Source organism: Lolium perenne, chromosome 4 (genome assembly GCF_019359855.2).
Source record: "Lolium perenne isolate Kyuss_39 chromosome 4, Kyuss_2.0, whole genome shotgun sequence".
NCBI classification, from domain to species: Eukaryota; Viridiplantae; Streptophyta; class Magnoliopsida; order Poales; family Poaceae; genus Lolium; species Lolium perenne.
Window position 1 is genome coordinate 272,577,657 of NC_067247.2, and position 9,157 is coordinate 272,586,813.

The following is a 9,157-nucleotide window of genomic DNA, read 5'->3' on the forward strand; positions in this document are numbered from 1 at the left end:
TACTTCTTGCTCTGGATCATTTACACGCAACAAAGAAGAGTTTAAAAGGGACTTTCTTAATCGGATCCAGGAGAATACTGAAGGATGGGAGAACGACAAAGACAGAGAGTCTGGTATAAATTATGATTATAAATGCATTGAAGCTTTTATGGATACTGATAAATTTCGTAATATGAGTGCTACTTATGGTCTTGATTCTCAAGTCGCTGCAAATCTTTATAAAGCTTTTGCCTCTCATTATGAATTGCCTAAGAAGAATTTTGATAAGTATCATGAACCGTATAAAGATAAAATTGATTCATCTATAAATAAATGTGTTGTAATTGAAACTATTGATCATGTTATTCCTGAAGCTTATATTGAAAAAACTCATTTCCCTGCTAAAATGAAGGAGTACTCTGTTATAAATAGTGGTGTTAATAAAAGTGAAAAGAAACCTATAGAACCTGAAGAGCAAATAAAAGTTGAACCTGCTATTGCAATAGTTAAAGATCTTGTGACTGAAAATGTGGAAGATGGTCATATTATTTTCTGTGAAGATGCTTCTAATATTGTTTCACATCCTAATAAGTCTAGGAAAACTAGTGTTCCTATGCTATCTGTTAGAATTGGTGATCATTGCTATTATGGTTTATGCGATATTGGTGCAAGTATTAGTGCTATTCCTTATGAGCTTTACATGGAGATCATGCACGAAATTGGTTCTTGTGAACTTGAAGATATTGATGTGGTTATTCGGCTAGCTAATAGAGAAACTATCTCTCCAATTGGTATTGTTTGAGATGTGGAAGTTCTATTTGGTAAGATTAAATATCCTGCTGACTTTTTGGTACTTGGTTCTGCTGCTAGTAAGTATTGTCCTATCATTTTTGGTAGGCCTTTTCTAAATACTTGTGGAGCTGTTATAGATTGCAAGAAAGAGAAAAAATTTACTAAATTTGCTGGTGAATCTTATGAGTTTAATTTCTCTAAATTTGCCAAAACTCCTTATAAAGCTGATTCTCCTAATAATGATTTTAGAGTTGAACAGTATGCATCTATTGCTCTTGCTCCTAATAATCCTTTGCAGCAACATTTGGAGAATAGTGAGAGTGAAGTTTTTAGGGAAGAAAGAAATGAGTTTGATGAAATTTTCCTTCGTCAACCTATTCTTAAGCATGATTTACCGGTAGAAGATCTAGGTACAACATTGCCACCAAAAGAAGATCCTGTTTTTGATTTAAAACCATTGCCTGATAATCTTAAATATGCTCATATTGATGATAAGAAAATATATCCTGTTATTATTAGTTCTAAGCTTTCAGAGATTGAGGAGGAAAGGTTATTGGAAATATTGAAGAAACACCGAGGAGCTATGGGCTACACTCTTAATGACTTGAAGGGGATTTCTCCCTCTATTTGCCAACATGCCATTAATATGGAGGATGATGCAAAGCCTATTGTTGAACATCAGCGCCGTCTAATTCCTAAGATGAAGGATGTGGTAAGAAATGAGGTATTAAAACTTCTTGAAGCTGGTATTATATATCCTATTGCTGATAGTAGATGGGTTAGTCCTGTGCATTGTGTTCCTAAGAAAAAAGGAATGAATGTTGTACCTAATGATAATGATGAGCTCATCCCTCAAAGAGTAGTTGTAGGGTATAGAATGTGCATTGATTACCGAAAAGTTAATAAGGTTACTAAGAAAGATCATTACCCTTTACCTTTTATTGATCAAATGTTAGAAAGGTTATCTAAAAATACTCATTTTTTGCTTTCTTGATGGTTATTCTGGGTTTCACAAATTGTAGTTAAAACTAAGGATCAAGAGAAAACCACTTTCACTTGTCCCTATGGAACTTATTCTTATAGACGCATGCCTTTTGGTTTATTTAATGCTCCTGCTACTTTTCAAAGATGCATGTCTGCTATTTTTCATGGCTTTTGCGAGAATATTGTGGTTGTATTCATGGATGATTTTTCTGTCTATGGGAATTCTTTTGATAATTGCTTGCGGAACCTTGATAAAGTTTTGCAGAGGTGTGAAGAAACTAACATTGTTCTTAATTGGGAGAAATGCCACTTTATGGTTAATGAAGGAATTGTATTGGGACATAAAATTTCCGAGAGAGGTATTGAAGTTGATAGAGCTAAGGTTGAAGCAATTGAGAAGATGCCCTATCCTAGGGATGTTAAAGGTATTCGTAGTGTTCTTGGTTATGTTGGGTTTTATAGGAGATTCATTAAAGATTTCTCCAAGATATCAAAACCTCTTACTAATCTTCTTCAAAAAGATGTACCTTTTGTTTTTGATGATGATTGTAAGGAGGCTTTTGAAACTCTAAAGAAAGCCTTAACAACTGCTCCTATAGTTGAACCTCCTGATTGGAACTTACCTTTTGAAATTATGTGTGATGCTAGTGATTTTGCTGTAGGCGCTGTTCTTGGACATCGAGTAGATAAAAAATTGAATGTTATTCATTATACTAGTAAAACTCTTGATGCTGCTCAAAGAAAAATTATGCTACTACTGAAAAGGAATTGTTAGCTGTAGTCTTTGCTTGTGACAAGTTTAGATCCTATATTGTTGATTCAAAAGTTACAATTCATACTGATCATGCTGCAATTAGATACCTTATGCAAAAGAAAGATGCTAAGCCAAGGCTTATTAGATGGGTGCTTCTGTTGCAAGAATTTGATTTGCATATTATAGATAGGAAAGGTGCTGATAATCCTGTTGCTGATAACTTGTCTAGATTGGAAAATATTGCTTATGATCCTGTTCCTGTTAATGATAGTTTTCCAAATGAACAATTGGCTGTAATAAAGGTGAGCTCGCGAGATAGCCCTTGGTATGCTGATTATGCTAACTTTATTGTTTCCAAGTACTTGCCTCCAACCTTTTCAGCCCAGCAAAGGAGGAAATTCTTTTATGACTTGAGGCATTATTTTTTGGATGACCCACACTTATATAAAGAAGGAGTGGATGGTATTCTACGAAGATGTGTTCCCGAATATGAACAACAAGAGATATTGAGTAAATATCATGGTAGTGCTTATGGAGGACATCACGCCGGAGATAGAACCGCGCAAAAGGTTCTACAATCAGGTTTTTATTGGCCAACTCTCTTCAAGGATGCAAGGAAGTTTATTTTATCTTGTGATGAATGTCAAAGGGTTGGTAATATCTCCAGACGCAATGAAATGCCTATGAATTATACTCTTGTTATTGAACCATTTGATTGTTGGGGATTTGACTTCATGGGACCTTTCCCTTCTTCAGAAGGTAACACTCATATACTTGTTGCTATTGATTATGTTACTAAATGGGTGGAAGCCATACCCACAAAAAGTGCTGATGGTGAGACCTCTCTAAGAATGCTTTTAGATATTATTTTTCCTAGATTTGGAGTTCCTAGATATATTATGACTGATGGAGGTTCTCATTTTATTCATGGTGGTCTTAGAAAAACTCTTGCTAAATATGGTATTAATCATAGAATTGCTTCTGCTTATCATCCTCAAACTAGTGGGCAAGTAGAACTATCAAATAGAGAGATCAAATCTATCTTGCAAAAGACTGTTAATAAATCTAGAAAGAATTGGGCTAGTAAATTGAAGGAAGCACTATGGGCTTATAGAACTGCTTATAAAAATCCCATGGGTATGCGACCGTATAAAATGGTTTATGGGAAAGCTTGTCATTTACCTTTAGAACTAGAGCACAAAGCTTATTGGGCTGTAAGAGAACTAAATAAAGATCCTAAACTTGCCGGTAAGAAGAGATTGCTACAATTGAGTTCTCTAGATGAATGGAGAAGTGAAGCTTATGAGAATGCTAAACTCTTTAAAGAGAAAGTTAAGAAATGGCATGATAGAAGAATTATCAAAAGAGAATTTAATGTTGGGGATAAAGTCCTATTGTATCGGTCTCATCTCAGATTCTTTGCAGGGAAATTACTCTCAAAATGGGAAGCACCATATGTCGTTGAGGAGGTATATCGTTCAGGGGCGATTAAAATTATTTCTCTCCAAGGCGATGCCACACAAGTGGTGAATGGACAAAGACTCAAGCATTATATCTCAGGTGATTGTTATAATGAAGATGTTGATGTTATCCGAGTGGAAACTCCGGAAGCTTTCATCAAAGAACAAATTGACAGTCTGGCAGAATTCGACTTTGAATAGGTAAAGTGGTAATTATTTATATCTTTATGTTTATGATAAATGTTTATATATCATGCTATAATTGTATTAACCGAAACATTAGTACATGTGTGATATGTAGACAACAAGAAGTCCCTAGTATGCCTCTTAAACTAGCTCGTTGATTAAAGGATGATTAGTTTCATAATCATGAACATTGGATGTTATTAATAACAAGGTTATATCATGTAACGGCCCCGGGTAGGACCCCCTATAGATTTTATCTGTTCTTTTTCTTTCGTGCATCATCATGTCATCATGCATCATATCATCCATGTTTTACTAAATAAAATTATTTTGTAAACCGTATCTATTTTATTTCCTCATATGGGTTATATAATAAAACCCTCCTCTCTCCTTTTCATTTAACAAAACCCAAAACAAAGATATTTGGAATATTTTGGATAAACTAGTTTTAATAAAATGTGGTTTGGAAAATGTTGTCCTGGTTTCCCTATTTTTTTTCATCTTATCCCTCCATCTTTATTTTGCCTCCATTCTATCTTTCTCTTGTGTTCTCTCCTATGCAAATACGTGACAATTCCAGGAAATACAATGGCCAGCGCATTGTTTTCTTTCCTCCACGAAGCAGCCCAACTTCTCCTTCACGTTGGCCCATCCTAGCTGTGAACCCATCAATCCATCGCAGCAATTCCACTGCAGCCCAACAACAGGATCTCTCTCCACGTTCTCCTGCTCTCTGTACGGCAGCACATCGGCAATGGCCACGTCGCCCTGCAGCTTGATGGGACGGCCACCATGCACCGCGCTTTTCCCTATAAGATCCTTCCATCCTCCTGCAACCCCTAGCCTAGCTGCTTGCTTCTTTTCCCTCCCTGCCGCCGCCACACAGAGCACACCGTCTTCCGCACGCGTCAAGCGTGAGCTCGTCCTCGAAGCCTCACGCGAGCACCAACAAGCTTCCCGCTTCATCTCCGCGCCGTCGCCATGATCTCCGGGACGTCGCCGACGTCCGCGTCGTTGTCTCCGACCCATCGTCCTTGACCAAGCTTCGATGTCTTTGCCGTTTAATCAACGCAACTTCCTTCACAGTGAGCACCGCTTTCCCACCTAAATCCTTTCCTCCTTCCATCTCGTGCACCGCCGCGTTTTGCTGTTCCCGTCCAGTGCATGTCCGGCAAGGGAACGAGCTTGAGCTCGTGTTGACGTTGGAGTTGTTTTCCGCGTGCAGCTGGTCAGCAACGACCGACAGCATCCAGGCCGCGCCACGGGCCACGGCCAAGCGCGCAACCGCCGTCGTCTACCTCGGCCCCGTCTTCTTCCTCGACGCCGGTAGCCGCCCCGCTCTTCTCCACCTCGTTGAGCACCACCAGGGTGAGCACACCCCCTCTCCTCTCCTCTGCATGCCCCAACATCTCTGCATCGTCGACGTGAGAAGGATCTGAGCGAAAACGAAAAACGAAAATGTTCCAGTTTTGCTGTTTCACGGTGGCCACTTTCGACGCAGATCCTCGCCGGCACAGTCCATCTCAGCACGAGATTCTTGTACCGCTAGATGCACCACATCACCAGCTATCTACTGGTTTTTGAATCACCCAAAACGGAGCAGCGTAGCCGTCGCCACCTTCTTCCAAAGTCGGCTCCAGAAAACAGTCTCTGTTCAGTTTTCAGTTTCAGCTGTTCCTCGCCGTGTCGCTGATCCGTTTTCCGACGAAGCTCACCGGCGCTCCAGGTCGTTTCAGCACGCGCTTCTGGTACCGTTAGAAGCACGACATCTTCCTCGTTATACTGGTTTTCGAATCACCCAAAACTGAGCAACACACACGACGCCATCTTCGTTCAAAGTCGGTCCAGAAAACAGATTTCAGCTTCTGTCAGTTTCTCTGTTTCGCGGACTCAACTCCGGCGAGTTCCCTCCACCACCACGGTGTACCGTTTCCAACCATTCCGGTCTCTTTAGAGTCTTGGCACATCCATCTTGCTCAACCTATTTTGTTTCGCTCAAAACAGTGCCCATATTCGTCGTGGACGAAGCTTTAATATCCGTGCAGAAATGCCTCTACAGGAAACCAGCAGCTGTTCAGTTTTTCAGATTTCAGTGTCAAAATTCAGTTAACCAGATTCCATACCTTACCAGAGTTGCAACCTGAACCATAACAAATCCGTGAGCTAGCACCACTGGCTCGTCCCTCTCTTCCATATCCCGCCGGCCTAAGTTCTAATCCTGTGATCGCATGTTCAACCAAACTTTTTGCATCTTTCCATCCTTGAGCTGACGTGGCCGTGGAGCCCCACCTGTCACTGCCTCTGGCTAGTTCCCAGCCGGTGTAAAAGTTTCAGCACCATTCAATATTCAGTTTTCAGATTCTACACAATCAGATGGTTTTGCATTGTTTCATAATTGCACTTTTACAAATCCAAATCAAACAAACTTTATGTCCATTTCGATCAGAAAAACATAAGGAACATGAATATGCCATCCATTCATCTGTTTGCATATCGCATCGTGTCACACGTGATAGTTATGCATGTTCACCTAACATATGTGCGGAGTATTTCGAATACCGACTATGGTTTCCCCGCTCCGTTTAACTTTGAAGTAGCGCACCCCTACCATGTCTATGCCATGCTAATCAACACTTAAAATTGCCGGTAGGAATGCAACTCCAACCTTAATTGTTTGTCCGGGATTTCGATCCCGCTTAATTGGATAAGTTGCATCGCATCATATTTGCCATGTCATGCATATTATCTTGATCATGCCGATTCTTCTTCCGTAGTAGTAAGTTTGCATACGTTGTGTGTTCCAGCATTTGCTTCTTCTCGGATAGGATCACGAAGTGTTGATGTGAGATACGACGAGTTCTCCGACAAGTTCTTCTGCAGCTTTTCACAGGCGAGCCCACCCCTTCACCTATTTTACATTTACATGCTCTTTTGATCTATTGCTATCCCTATGTTGCGATTCTGTTGTGTCACGTGTCCTATTCCACCTGGTACCCTATATGATCTGAGATACACCTCCTTGCCCTACCTGATGTTTGTTGTTTGCCAGCTTTGCGAGTCGTAGGCGAGTTTAGGGTCTTGTTGATATCTCGAGATGTTCGGGATATCTTGTTGGGAGGTTATCACATGATATATCAATTGTTGGAGATACACATGCTTTACTTATTTGTTAATAACTAAAATTGTAAGCAGAGGCATCTGTGAGCCCCTTTGTGAAAGCATCGGAACTTTGACTTGCTAATGTCCCCTAGGACCCGAGTTCTTGTTATCTGTTCCGAGATTGAGCGCTCTACCCGTACGTGGGGGAATGGGACCCCCATCACCCACTACCTTTCCTCGAGTCTGTTTATTGGGAGCCACAACCTTGGTTTTATTTGCCCATATGCACGATGCACGATTTACTTCTTGTTGCCTTCGGGTGTTTATTTCTGTACTGTACTCATATTGCGGATAGACTTATCTTGTGCTTGGTCGTAAGTGCCCGCCTAGACTATGTCGCAAACCTCTGGGTCCGTATCGGAGTACGGCCGAACTTCGTCACGGGTAGCTTAGTGGGGTGGCTCCCCTTAAACTTTCTCTTGCATTGGGAACGGTCTTGTTGTGAGACTCCACCTGTAGTAAGTGGGTTCGAGCATGCGTATGGTTACAGTTGGGCAACCCCTGCAGGGTGTACATCTTATCGATAAGCCGTGTCCGCGGTTATGGACGACTTGGAATTGTATAGCTCGATCATAGAACAACTTACACCTTATTTCCTGTTGTTAATAATTTGCTAATAAAACTCTTTCAAAAAGTGTGTGTGCTTTTGCCAGTACCTCTTCGCGAAGGGGGATCGCATCGGCTGTGTTATGTTTGCAGAGTATAGAACTGTTACCTTGTGCGCTCTCTTATCTTCTCTGAGTAGACGGATGTTGTAGCGTGTCTCTATTGGATAGTAGCTTTGCTGCCGCTAAACTCCACATATAGCCGGGTGAAGTTTATACCGCCCACCCCGAGCATAGGCCGGTCTTGTCTCGCAAGTACGTGTCAATGGTACTTACCCTCGCCTTCCTTTCTTTTTGTCTCCTCCCCCTTTTGTCGGCAACCGATGGCCCGACTTTGACAGGTACGAGATGACGACGTTAGCAAGGTTACCCTTCCGGCTTGGCCTGGGCAGGGTTATGGACGCCACTGGTTATCTTCAGGACTCTTAGTCCAATTTGTATCTTGTCCGTACTCGGACGTATTCGATCTTCTGTATGATTTGGATCTTGTATGTATCTATTTGTATCTTGACTCATTGGAGTCGTTGTTGTAATATATGTTTCTTGTGGGCTCTATTGTAATCCTGTTGTAATGTTACCGCTCGTGTTAATTCCTCTGGCATCACGTGTGTGATTCGTCGCGCACGTCGTGTCGGAGGGCGTCTCTGAATCGATATCATGCGGATTTCGGCGGGATCGCTGGAATCCTCATGGTACCGGTTCAGGGGCGTCACATATCATTATATGAATGATGTAATGGACACACCCAATTAAGCGTAGCATAAGATCTCGTCATTAAGTTATTTGCTATAAGCTTTCGATACATAGTTACCTAGTCCTTATGACCATGAGATCATGTAAATCACTTATACCGGAAAGGTACTTTGATTACATCAAACGCCACTGCGTAAATGGGTGGTTATAAAGGTGGGATTAAGTATCCGGAAAGTATGAGTTGAGGCATATGGATCAACAGTGGGATTTGTCCATCCCGATGACGGATAGATATACTCTGGGCCCTCTCGGTGGAATGTCGTCTAATGTCTTGCAAGCATATGAATAAGTTCATAAGAGACCACATACCACGGTACGAGTAAAGAGTACTTGTCAGGAGACGAGGTTGAACAAGGTATAGAGTGATACCGAAGATCAAACCTCGGACAAGTAAAATATCGCGTGACAAAGGGAATTGGTATCGTATGTGAATGGTTCATTTGATCACTAAAGTCATCGTTGAATATGTGGGAGCCATTATGGAT

At 41.2% G+C, this 9,157-nt stretch overlaps 1 long non-coding RNA gene across 1 annotated transcript; it reads left to right on the top strand.

Moving 5' to 3' along the window:
- The first annotated feature begins 5,011 nt into the window (after positions 1 to 5,011).
- LOC127295447 (uncharacterized) lies at positions 5,012 to 8,452 on the top strand. Its single transcript, XR_011743617.1, has 4 exons — positions 5,012 to 5,240; positions 5,381 to 5,523; positions 6,960 to 7,045; positions 8,261 to 8,452. It is a non-coding gene; the product is annotated as an uncharacterized lncRNA (long non-coding RNA).
- The last annotated feature ends 705 nt before the right edge of the window (positions 8,453 to 9,157 follow it).